General features: G+C 42.6%; 1 long non-coding RNA gene across 2 annotated transcripts in view; it reads left to right on the top strand.

The window, feature by feature from the left end:
- Positions 1-13655, top strand: part of LOC144761221 (uncharacterized) — a 415720-nt gene that overhangs the window by 250011 nt on the left and 152054 nt on the right. For both annotated transcript variants that reach the window (XR_013595636.1, XR_013595635.1), the window contains exon 3: positions 10692-10805. This is a non-coding gene — a long non-coding RNA (uncharacterized LOC144761221). The remainder of the gene's footprint in view (positions 1-10691; positions 10806-13655) is intronic.

The following is a 13655-nucleotide window of genomic DNA, read 5'->3' as shown; positions in this document are numbered from 1 at the left end:
ACTGGATACAGGGTATAATCTGCTTGCAGCGGGTAAATCCCAAGCTGTGGTACCTTTCTGTGCAATTCCTTTCCTATTCTATTGATCCTTTAATAGTACGTGTTCTCTCACCCTTCGGTGGAGACGTTGACATTCATTGTTTGGCCTTGAAATGCTGTGCCCCAGGAATCAAGTATGGATTTTCTGAACACCAGTGTGCAAGAGTGTGTGTGTCGCCCTCCCTCCTCACCCCTCCTTTAGTTTAGGTCTTCCTTAACATCTTTGACCTGTTTGATGTAGTTGAGTCGATCTCTAGGGTGATACGGAAGAAGTGAAGTGTGATTGTGCGTTTGGCAAGTAACAGGGCTAGTGCCGCAAAGCGTGCCTGTACTTTATGCTGTTTCTTGTTTGGGGAATATGCCTAAGGAGCATGCCTCCCAGGTATGTATATCTGGGAACCCCGTGATCTCTCACAGCATGGCGAGGACGGCCTGCCAGCAGCCCTGGAGTGCCGTACACATCCAGAGCATGTGCATGAGCGTTGAGTCTGTGATCTGGCTGTGGCGGCATGTAAAGTGCGTTCCGGGGAAATAACAAAGGAGTTGGGCAGTGGTTTGATAAGCGCTGTGCAATATAAACTATAGGATATTCTTGAATCGTGAATGCGCAAGACATTCTTTGGGACTTTGAGCACCCGATCCCACTCTTTGTCATCCAGTAGTCTCCCAAACTCATCCTCCAGTTTTTGACGGAGTGTGTGGTGAGAGGGACGATCGTCAACTCTTGTACAGCGAGGTAATAAGGTAATAAGGTAATAAGGTGGTAACCGGGCCCCATGGTCAGTGTAATCTGAAGCACCGGGTGTGTCATGGGTTCGCCACTGAGAGATCCCAAAAGTATTGACACATGTGTGAAATTTGTCTATGGAAGAGAACTTGCACTCTGCTCAGCCAGTTGTGCAAAGGAAAAGAGTTGGCCCTCCGCGAAGAGTTTGCACACCTCGCGAGGTTAATGATCAGTTCATAGCCGTAGTTCCCCAGAGGTGCAGTAACCCGGCCGTGGGGTAGGCCAGCCAGTGGTAGATTTTGGGAGTAAAGCAATAGACAACCAAATGGTCTGCTTCTTTTAAAAGTTCAAATGCTCCTCCAGTCCTGGAGACGTGCATCTTTCTCTTACTGTATTATTTGTAGGCTCTGCCCAACAGAACCGAGAACTGTAGAACTGAGCATAATCTTGTAGTGCGGTAGCTGGTGTTGGAGTGATGGTTGTGCGCTGCTGGGGATGGAAATGTATTGTCAGAGCATAGACATGTGGCTCTGATTAGTTGGAATTGTGTTATTGTGACTTGGTAATAGTGTTATAATGAAATTGATTGCTATGCTGATCGGTTTTGGGGTGGATAGATAGTGACACAGATATGGTGCAGAGCTAGAAATGGCACTGGTGCATGGTGGTGTACTGTTCAGTATGTTAATGCAGTGTAGATGATTGTGGTGCAATGCAGATTGTGCTGTTGAGGCAGTGGTGATTGTGGTGCAACATTGAGTGCTGGAGGTGTGCTCCTTGTGTAGGTAGTGCCTTGCTGCAGTTGTTATAGTGCAACAGTGCTGGTTAGAGAGTGGCGTCTTGAAGGTCTGATGCTGAGTGGTGGTGTGGAGGTGCTACACATGCTGTGTGGGTGTGCTATGGTGTAAGTGGATGGTGGTAGGGGTTAATGGTGCTCTGGTGAGAGATTGTGGTGCAGTGCTGGTGGAGGGAATCACAGTTACATTGCTTAGAGGTGGCGTTGGGGTGTTTTAGGTGGTGATCCACTACTGAGAGTGAAGGTGCAGTTATGGTGCAATGCAGGGAGTGGAATGGGATTTGGAAGAGATGATGGTGCACTGCCAGAGGTAGTGGGACAGTCTGTGGGCTGGTGGTGCAATGCTTGGTGGATATTGATGTCGTTTTGGTGGTGGTGATACAGTACTGTGTGGCAGTGTGGTGATGGTATGTGGGTGATGGGGCTTTTTGTGGGCAGTGTTATGTTGATGACAAGTGGTGATGCAGTGCAGAGAGGAGGTGATGGGCTGCTTTAATAATCTGTTGCTACTCAGTTAATTTAAACTTCCCCCTTGCGTTGTTCACCCTGTTTTTCACACATCACATCTGAAGCCTTATGTTATTTTTATTTTTTATTTTTGCAATGCAACAACAAAGAGCATAACAATTCATGAAAATTCAGAACCCCCCCACCCTCTCACAGTTATTCAACCAAGCAGTATATAACTTATTTAAAAAAAAAAAGAATTTTATTGAGTTTTTCCAACCAGCGTACCAGTAAACCAATATTACATACAAAAGCATCTTGTAAGAAACCCAACCGTCATCGTACAGATCAGGAGAAACCGGTTCTCCAACATTTTCTCCCTACTCCCCCACCCACCTCCCTCTCTACCCCCACCCTCCCCCTATTAGTGTGCCCGCATCGACCCCCCTTAAGCTAGGCATTTAGAATCCCATGCTTCGAAAAGTCTAACTCAAATCAAATCGAAAAGACATTCTCACTGTTCTCAAAGGACAGGAGGTTCCGTGTTGCCACCCATATGTGCTCTAGACTCCTATCTTGGCTATTCGACAATTCTCAATATGTTGTGCAGAAGCTGATTTCTCCCTGAGTGTACTTAAGTGTCCTCATCCAGAACAGTCTCCCCAGTAGTCCCAGAGAGCCCCACCCCAGGCTCTACACTCTGGTCCATGTCTATATGAGCCCCGTCCTCCTCGTCCAGCTCCTCCGGAGAACGAAGCCACGTAAAGCTCCCCACGCCCTTGCTGCGTCCAGCGCCTTGTCATTAGAGGAACGCCTGGCCAGTTGTAGACGAAGCGTCCCTTCACTCCCCGCCCAGGACAGGAAACTCGTCTTCCACCTCCGAAAGCTAGGTCCCGCCCTTGCTTTCCAGTGCATGGAGAGCTCCCTCTTCGCCATTATCAGACCCAAATCATAAAATTTGCTCGTAATTTTAGTACTGGGGGTGTGCGGAAACCAAACCAAAAGGCAAGTCCCCATCTCCACTTCCAGCTCGCGCTCAGTCACTTGATTCAAACACGCCACCACATCTGCCCAATAAGAGCCTAATCCCAGGCAGGACCAAAACATATGACCAAAATCAGCACTTTCTGCATTGCACCGGGGGCATAGCGATTGGGTCCCTCCAAAATACTGTAGTATTTTGACCGGAGTTAAGTAAGCCCTGTGGAGAGTATAAAATTGGACCAATTGAAACCTAGCGTTGCGCGCGCCCTTCCAAGCCCGCCGCAACAGCTGCGGCCATGTCGTCTCAGTAATGGGCCTACCAAGATCTCCCTCCCATTTACCCCGTAAGGTATCCAAGGGTGGAAGCCTCTCTGTGGACAGCCGCCTATATAGACAAGTGATTGCCTTGAATGTACCCGCCGCCATAGTGACGTATTGACACCCCAACGAGGTTAGGGGTTCTGATAGTCCCATCTTCCACTGTTTCTGAATTCCCGACACCAGGGCGGCGTGTAAAAGGTAATCCCCCCTCGGCAGATCGAAAGCTCTCTGCAAATCCTGGTAAGGCAACAAGACACCATCCCTGTATAAGTACCCGATTATGTGGACCCCACACTCTCAAGCAGTATATAACTTAGCCACTTATAAAAAAAAATATTCCATATGCACCATGAGCAAGTTCGAGAACTGTAGGTCCCCGTCTAGACCGCAGTTACAAATAATTGAGTAAAACTCAAATATAGAGCAGGAAGAGACATAAAGTGCAAGTGCATAAAATGTGAAACCGCAAATATGTAACACATTATCAATCAATGAAGGTGGAGAAAACATTGGTAAAGTCACCTGTGCTTAATGTAATGACCTTTGTATGTCAATTCGAGCTGGTTGTACTATTTTGCTTATTTTGAAGCCTTATGTTCATAGCTCTTTTTTTCCTACTTGAAAACGGAGTCCACCCCCACATATCTATTGTTTGGCCACAGCGGCTGAGTCCGAAGTGCAGGGCTCATGGTTCGATCCCAGGCACCGGCGGCAGCTCAGCATCTTGTGACTCTGGTCAATAGCTCACTTAATCTCCCAGACGACCCCCCTCCCCTCCCCTAGGCCAGGATATCCCCATAGGGCCAATAAGTTTGCGCTTTACAAATGTGGAATTATTATTATTATTATTATTACTCTCATATTGTTGGTGGTGCTTACAATACTTCAGGCTAGATTTATTAAGAGTCTGCATGATGCAAAGTGGTGCAAAATCGTGCACGGGTATTTACTTTCCAGCACAAAAGCTGTTTTATACAGAGATGGTACCCTTTTCTGTGCGCAAATAGTGCTCTGCACTGATTAGCGCTTTTTTACGTCAAGAGAGCATTAGTTGGGTGTAACTTTGGTAGATCCTGATAGACTAAGACAGCCACACCAGGCTTTACATACAAAAAGAATGCCTCTGTGATGCAGGCACTAACAAGGAGAAATGTTTTCATTTCTCCACATATTCACGTTGTTATGTATGCACACATAAATTGAGGTATGATTGAAAAGTACTACTCACCTCCCTACTTGTCATTAATACTGGATACTGCTTCAGCACCAGGTACTCGACAAACACCACTGCCAAGCAGTGTCTTCTCCTCAAAGTCTTGGATCATGTGTTCAGCATGTTTACGTAACACATTTGAAAGGGTTATTACTTACATTTACTGTTTGAAATATGTACTGACAAGGTGCAACAGGGACATTAAAATTCCCGTCGTGCCAGTATAAAACCGGCCAGTTGGAAACTCTACCCAGAGAGCACACACCTCTTTAGATGATCTTTCTCGAGTAGCTGCTGCACTTTCTTGTGTGTGTTTTTTAAGTCAAAGCCTACCAGACAGCATATTGTGAACCTGCCGAAAGCTTACCTAGACATGCATGCCCCCATCCATCTTGTCTTTGTCGCTCCAGCGGAGCATAGCATGTTTACTACTTCTCTCAATAGCTCCTTCTTTGTTCTTCCATAAGTGTTCGCTTTTCAGGAACTCTTTTTATCTTTTTCGTAAAGCACGCCATGACAGTGCTTGTTTTTTCCGCAAACTTCCTGGTGTGCTTCTTTGCCCACTGCCAGTGCTCCATGTTGTTTTCTCTTCCATATTCTGCTCTCCCTAACCCCGCCCGCCGTCCTTTGCTTTCCTTCTTTCTCTCATTTGCCATTCGCTTTTCCCCACCTTCTGTGCCCGTTGTGCACTTGTTCTTAGTTTGCTTCCCCTCCTGGGCCCTCCGTTTTGTTTCCAACTTGACCTCTGTGTTGCTTACCCTAATCACCTGTTTCTTTCTCCAAAACCTTTCCTCCGTGTTAGCACTCCTCTACCCTCTGTATTGCTCCAGCCTCCCCCATCCCCGCATTGCTGTCTCCCATTCAAGTTCCTCCCTTTGTGTTTACTCCTAGAGAAGTTGAGGATATTTGGATCTGCTTCACCAGGGAGGAAATGACCTGCACGGCTTTTGGATCAACTCGACCAGGAAACAAGTACTGCAGCACCACTTTGTTCTGCTCCTCAAGTTGGTCAGAAGTGGTATCTGGTTTACTGTACCCCTCCCCTAGTACAATGTAGAAAATGAAGTAACAAAACCCTGTTATCCCTAATGGGTATTATCAAGGCCTGGAGGTCCTTTAAACACTCTTATGATATTTATGTGCCTACATCTGGGCTTTGTTATAAAAATGATGCAAATTCCTCACCCAGATTAAGTAGCATGCTTCATCCAGGGGGTCTGTCACCACCAGCACACTCGATTAATAAAACTTGAGGTGCCCCCCCTGCTAGGTAAGTGGAGGGACCCCCTCTGTACTCATTCAGGAACACCTCAGTCAAAGTACTGGGTTTGAGGGGACCCCCTGGAGCTTGGGGCCCACCGTGCCACAGGGGCTACGGGGCTGCGGGGCCAGGCGATGCAAAGTGGCTCTCCACCAGCTCCTTTGCCTTTTTTTAAAAGTTGTTGGAGAGTAAGTTATGGCTGGTGATACTAATATCCTAAATAAGCGATTTCTAACTTGTAGTGGTGTCCTAGCTACAATTGTTTAGTGTACCCTGTCAAATTGTTTGAGGTCTAGGGACCCTGCAGTCATCATGTCTCTAGCATGTAAGTTGACATGCTTCTGCCCTCGCTAAGCGCCCAAAGAGTCCGTAACTAAGACTTAGGGACCCTTGCTGCCCTCTTTTGTTTAACTACAAACTTGCTAATAATTTAGTCCCCATCTGAAATGGAAAAGGAGGCAGGAAAGGAGTAGGAGATAATTCTGCCTATTCCCAGTATGCGCAACAGCTTGTTTGATTCGTCTGTGAAGACATTGGTACAGAAAACAGAGAGGTATAGCATTATAACAACTCTGTACAGTGTAGAACAACAAAAAATCACAGTGTGAAATAAAGAGGCGTAAACTTGCAAACTCTATGTACCCTTCATTACAAATAACACCAAACAATAAAACCAGCACCAATGAGTAACAGAGTGATGAATGACTAAAAACACACTGCACACCATGAGGTAGAGAATAGCAGATTCTCCTAGCCAGTTGGTGAATGAGAGTCCTCATTTTATGAAAGACAAAGGAAGCGAATATTATGGAGCCTCCTTTCCAGCTGTTTATTTTAAGCACAATTAAAGCATACTACATTTTTCACAAACATCCTCTCCTGGGCAGAAAGTGACAACAAACAAAAAATACAGCCAACACTGTAAATAGAGGCAGTTCATGATTAACGTCCTCTTTTCTTGATGATTAAAGTCTATAGTCAATGAGTGGACCGAAACAGCAGAAATAGCAACAAAAATCCAAGAGATATCCATAAGACTTATTTTCCTTGGTGAACTCCCAGAGGGAAAATGTCGTCCATTGAAAAGGACCATATCCATATTGATGGTAATCTATCCATGAAAAATCAAGTGTCGTCGGTTGTTGGCACATGCGTTGACCTCCTAAGGCAACTCCGGAAAATCTTTCCAATGCTCTCATTTTCTACACGAAGGACGGTGGTGTCCGCAATGATTTTAGGACGTCTCGACTATGGAAATGCCCTCTATGTTGGGCTCCCCCAGCAGCAACTTTCGAGACTGCAAATAGTGATGAACGATGCAGCTATACTGATTTTCGGAAAATCCTGAAACACCCATGCCTCTCCTCTTTTACGCCAATTACATTGGCTTCCTATTAGGCAGAGGATTTTATTTAAAAGTCTGTGCATCGCTCATAAAGCGGTTTACGGCAATGCACCCAATTATATTAAAGCTAGGTTGGCGCAGTACATCCCTAGAAGGACTCTGCGTTCATCTGAGGACGCTCTTCTGGTAAACCCGCGCTATCGTTTGACCACCCTTGGTGGACGGGCTTTTTCAACTACTCTCCCCGCAGCCTGGAACAAGCTACCATCAAGTCTCAGGAAGGAGCCAAATTTAATGCCTTTTAGGCGACTACTAAAAACAGTGCTCTTTCGAGAAGCGTGGGGTGTGATATAACTCGGCTGTCCGCTCTCTGAGAGGACTAGTTTCTCAAGTACAAGCGCTTAGAGACCAATCGGTGATAATGCGCTATATAAGTATAATAAATAAATAAATAAATAAAGGGAATCTTTCTCTTGAAACAGGTCACTTCACAAGGTATCAGACTTATTTAATTGAGATTGGCGCTAGGAAATAATCAAAGAATTTGTTATCAACCATCACCAGGGTGGGTCAAAATTTTCAGCGGCTGGATAAGATTCGCCTCCTTTGTCTTTAATAATATCAGGATTCTCCTTTACCAACTGGCTAGGAGACTGCAATTTTATTACAAGACGGAGACTCTATAATGCATGTGCTAAGCATATTTACCACTGTCGTTGCTGCCTGCTAAACTGGTTTACAGTAAAAGGTTTTAAACATTGAAACCCCAGACCAATCTGCTGACCTCAGAATCTCCTCTAACCTTGTGTCTGCCCAGATGGCCTTCAAAGCCATACCCCCCTGAGCAGAATTAGCACCAAAACATCTTGTGTCCATCCTCGCCCTAGTCATCACCCACGTAACCCCTCTACTTAAAGTAACAAAGGAAACTGGAGTAAAAGGCTTACGTAATGAGATCAGTAACTGCAGGATGGATGTTCTCAGTTACCTGCACATACTGCTTGATACAATTGATTACATACAATCTAGGATCTGAGGGAAAATTAAGGCATACTATGGAGATGGAAGAATTCCTCATAAGTCTTGTGATAGTTAAATTAACCCCATACGGAGGATTCATTCATTGAGAAATCTCGAGAGCTAACATCTGACATGCTCCTAAAGGACACCAAACATAACATTACCAACGTGGTGGATAAATACGTAAAGGGAAGTTTGTCATTATCATCTCAAGATTGGAACAAATGTAATATCAAATTAACATCCCATAGCATAGAATATCTGGGTTTATAATAATTTGCATATCTGGTTCCATTTAATCGTCTACAAACATGGGGATATTCCTCCACTCGTTCTGCTTTCACCTTCTGATGATCTGCAAATATTGCTACCCTGTACCCATTAAGAGTCATGTAGGATTTCTTTCCAGCTGCTAATGATGCTGCCAATGATGCTGGAAAGTTTAAAACTCTTGTGACATCCGATGAAATGGGATCATACCTCCCAAGCTGACCGATAGGCTTCACTGTGCCCTGTCACCAAGAGTCATTGATATAGCCAGAAGTCGACTCCGAAAGACCTGGGACACCCAAGAGCAACCTGAAAGATTCCATGCCATCAGATTCAACTTGCCCTGTAGGACAAGACTGATATTGGCCATGAGGGCGCCTCAGTAGCTTTGGGATCTTGGTAGACAATTGAACACTCTACTCCTAGCTCCAGACGGGTGGGGTAGCAGGGCTGCTATATCCACAGGGGCGCTACCAGGACTATTTGCACCAGTTGTCTCCTAACCTGTGCACACATCAGGGTATCATGACAAAAGGCGGAAAAGCATAATGATTTCCGCCAAACCAATCCTTAAGAAAAGCACCAGTAGCCAAAGCTATCCGACGTTCTCCAGCTGAAATACCTTTGTAATTAAGTTGTCAACTGAGAAACAAACAGGTCAAAACCTAACAATCTGGACTTCAATCGCTGCTGTCGTATAGGGTCCTCGAGTACCAGTCCATCACCAAGTTGTATGGCCATGAAAGGTACTCTGCCATTAGAAATATCCTCCTAGTGAAGGCAAAACTCCAGAAGTACCATGGCTAGTTTTGGATTACTGACAGAATATCAGAAACACAAATGTAGCGTGGACAGAATATCATGTCAAAGATATTGAAGACAAGAATATCGAGAAGGTTAGTTAAAATAGGAAAGTATTGATTTACTATTCTTATCTCCACATCTACATACCTTGAAGATCTAGATTTCATCAAGAAGCGTAGATATATATTTCTATATAGTAAAACTTTACTTACCTTAGAAACTTACCTTCACAATATTTTTGTCCTCAATATTCTTGACACAATATTTTGTCCCACGATATTTGTGTTTCCAATATTCTGTCTAAATATACCAGTTCATACATGGGACGTTTAAAAAAAGCAAATACTGCACTTCCATCCTCTGCCCATAAGTTCATTAAGAACTCACCTATTTTTTCAAATATTTCAAATATGGGGGATTCTTTGGTTGCTCTACACAAAGGTAGCCCTTCATCTGGTTCCAACATTACTCCTGTTGTATCCACTACTGTGAAGGCTACTACCAATATCTGAAAAAATATCCTCCCTCTCCTACAAAATTTCCTCCACTTGTTTCAATGGAGCTCTTGTTGGAAGAGATACGTGCTTTAAGACCATTTATGGAAGAAACCAACTCTAAATTGCAGCATCTCACTGATAAGTGGTCCCAAATGGAGGAAAGGCTAAATACAGCAGAGCATAACATTGCGTCCTTTGGTTCTGCTAACAGGAAAATTCAATCTCTGCAAACCCAGGTCTGTCCTCTTTACCAGCAGATTGAAAGCGTAGAAAATAGAAGCAGAAGAAATAATCTCCGTCTTTATGGTTTGCCCGACGGATCAGAAGGCTCTGATCTTATTATTTTAATTAAGTCTTTCCTTCCAAAACTGTTGCATTTACCTGAAGATACCCATCTTAATATCCAGAGGGCCCATAGACTGGGACATCAGTCAACATCTATTCCCCATCCACGTAATGCAAGAGGAGTCATCATGTACTTTCTTGAGTATACTGACCTTCTCAAAGTCCTTGCTGCTGTCAAGTTATTAAAGCGTAGTTCTTGGTCTGGGAACCCTCTATTTTTCTCTCAGCACTACGCCAAATCTACTTCTGACAGGCGCAATGAATTCCTCAACTTGAGACCTGACCTTAGTTTACTTGGAGCTCATTTTGGCTTATTCCACCCATCCCAGTTTAAAGTCACATACAAAAACAAGACTACTACATATGAGGATCCGGTTAAATTGAAGAGCTTTATTAATGTGTGCACAATTGGAAATATGGGCACCTCAGGACCTTCTTCTGCTCCTTAAGTGATGCTCTTTTATGTTACCTTATTTCCTTTCAAGAATCTTTAACTCTGAGTTCTTATTGTTACATAATGGTTGGTAATAATATGTTCAAATCTCTGCTGCTTCATATAGTAGTTTTTATAGTCATTATTACAGTTAACATTGATTATTAATCCTTATTTGCTTTTCTTGCAGGGATATCATACGTGTTTGTGGTCCTCTCGTACTCTCCCCATGGACTCCCGACTAACCATCTGTTCCACGTGGCCTCACCCCCCCCAAAACCTTCTTGGATACTGCTCTTCTTAGGTATGTTTTATCCATCATTTGTTTGTCATCACTGTACTTTTTCTTATTTTTTGGACTATTTTTTCTTTCTCACTATTTCTTTCTCTTATTATTCTATTCCTCCTTCCTTCTTCCTCTTTCTTTCTTACATCTAGTCCCTTTTTATCTATGCTTAATGTTTTTGGTATATACACGTTACAATATGGTCTACAGTTTTTCTTTTTCTTGTTTGGTGTGAATTGTTGCATTTTTTACTTTTCAAAGTTGTTTATTTCCTTAAAAATCATTTCTTGGAATGTCAGAGGTTAAAACTCCCCTATTAAAAGACAACGTATTTTATTTAATTTGGCGCATCTGGGTGCCAGTATAGGTTTAATTCAGGAGTCGCACCTTACGTAGCAGGAGTCTCTAAAACTGAGAAGAGGTTGGGCAGGTGATGTCTTTTTCCCCCCAGGTGATGGTAAAAGAAATTGAGTTATTTCACTATGTCATAAGTCGTTGTGTGCTAAGCGGGTTTACCTGGAATCTGATGATGTTGGTAGATGGTTGTATACCAAACTGTCAATTGGGAAAGTTCCAGTCTCTTTGTTAAATATTTATGCCCCTACGGTCAAAAACGCCCATTTTTGGTCTGGCCTGAATCAGATTCTTGTTAAATACCCAGAGGAAAATGTTATTCTTGCTGGTGATTGTAACCAGATAGTGGATCCCTTTATAGATCTTAACTCCAAGGTTACTTTTATACCAAAGAGTACTCACAATTTTTTTGTCCAAACTATTAAGCAATGGAAGCTTGTAGACACCTGGCGTCTTTGTAACCCTACCCTTAGAGAATGTACTTACTTCTCTCCAGATCATCAAACTCAATCCCGAATTGATACATTTTTTGTATCACACAATATCTCACAATCGCTATGTTCTGCAGATATTGGATCAATTTTAATTTCTGATCATGCCCCTGTTTCCATTTAATTGGATCTGCCTCTCTGTTCTCGTACTCCCAGCAGGTGGCGTTTTAACAATTCATTCCTCTTAGATCCTAATTTTACCTCCTCCTTTGAGTTGTTTTTTCAGGAATACTTTCACTTTAATCAAACAGATGACTTGCCCTTTCATATTATCTGGGATGCTTTTAAAGCAACAGCATGTAATTTTATTATCTCACATGTTACTAAGAAGGGGAAAGCATCACGTACTCATACAATAGACCTTTCAGCCCAGATAAAGAGACTGGAACACTCCTTTTATACTTCCAAATCAAAAGATTGTTTATCTTAAACTCCAGTTTAACAAAGAATCCACAGAAAATGCCTCTTTGTTCTTGTTAAAATCTAGTGCAAAATGTTATGGTGGTCAGAATAAATTATTATCGAATTACCTTAAGGTTAAGAACAACAAATTAAATAATAACTCTATTATTGATGCAACTCAAACGCCGAGATGTAAAGATTCGTAGATTTTGGATGAATTTGTTCAATATTATAAATCCTTGTACACACGTGAAAATGTGACTTCTGACCTCAATATTTCTCAATTTCTTTCCTCTATTCATAGACCTCCAGATAAATGTACTGACCTCTCACTGTTGGAAGTTGATATCTCACAATCCGAATTACACATTACACTGAGCACACTAAGAAAAGATAAGGCCCCCGTTCCTGACGGCTTTACTGCTGAATTTTACTCTCATTTTGCTAAGTTACTTCTCCACAAGGTGGTAAATCTCATATTCTCTTTCTCATTCTCCGGTTCTTCTTCTGGTTTCTTTTTGGATGCTTTAATTTGTCTTATCCCTAAGGTAGGTAGGGATCCTCATTTCTGCAAAAACGATAGGCCAATCTCACTAGTCAATGTTGACCATAAAATATTTTCTAAAGCTTTAGCCCTGAGACTTGCTTCCTATTTTCCTGATCTGCTTGGTAAGGATCAGTCAGGTTTTGTCAAAGGAAGATATCTTTCAGACAAAACTCGTCTTTTTTAATATCCTCTCCAAATCTCCTTTTAAAACTGATTCTGTTGCAGCAATTGCTTTAGATGCAGAGATAAGTTTGATTGTGTCTATCTGCCTTTTCTCTTTCACACTCTTCGTTGGTTTGGCTTTGGCCCAAAAAGTATTTCCCTCATTTCGCTACTGTATTCTGCCCCAAGTGTGGCTATTTGCATAAATGGCCTTACTTCCTCTTATTTTTTCCTTGGGAAGGGATGTACGTCAAGGCTGTTTGCTTTCACCTTTTCTTTTTAATTTAGCACTCGCACCCTTTCTTTCTCGCTTGCGACAGAATCAGGATATTTGTGGGTTTCTCTTTAACGGTTTTCAGATTAAATTTACGGAATTTGCTGATGATGTCCTATTGTTCCTCTCCCAACCTCTCTCGTCCTTGCCAGCTTTTTAGCAAGAAGTTGCCTCATACAGTAATTTTACAGGTTATAAGTTGAATAGCGAGAAATGTGAAATACTGCCCCTGACAACATTTACGTTTAAAGAAGAATTCACCATGTCCAATTTTGCCTGGAATCCTCAACACATTAGCTATCTTGGTTTGTGGTTCACCCCCTCTATCTCTTCTTCAGATTCTATAAATCAAAAAAAATGTGTACATAAATTCACCACTTTAACCGCTAGATGTCATCCGCTCCATCTTTTCTGGCGGGGTCTCTTGGATACTATTAAAATGATGCTGAACTCCATTATAATGTTTAATATATCAAATCTCTTGGTGTCCATATCTCATAAATACGTTAGGAATCATAAAAAATCTTGCATGTTCTTACTTAAATTAACTTGCCCAAAATCGGAAGGAGGGGTTAAATTCCCGGACTTTCCCAACTATCATAAGCCTTTTCTATTACGTCAATCATCTAGGTGGCTTT

This window comes from Lissotriton helveticus, chromosome 6, assembly GCF_964261635.1.
Source record: "Lissotriton helveticus chromosome 6, aLisHel1.1, whole genome shotgun sequence".
NCBI lineage: Eukaryota > Metazoa > Chordata > Amphibia > Caudata > Salamandridae > Lissotriton > Lissotriton helveticus.
Note: the sequence above shows the minus strand (reverse complement) of the source record. Positions and strands in the feature narration are given on the sequence as shown.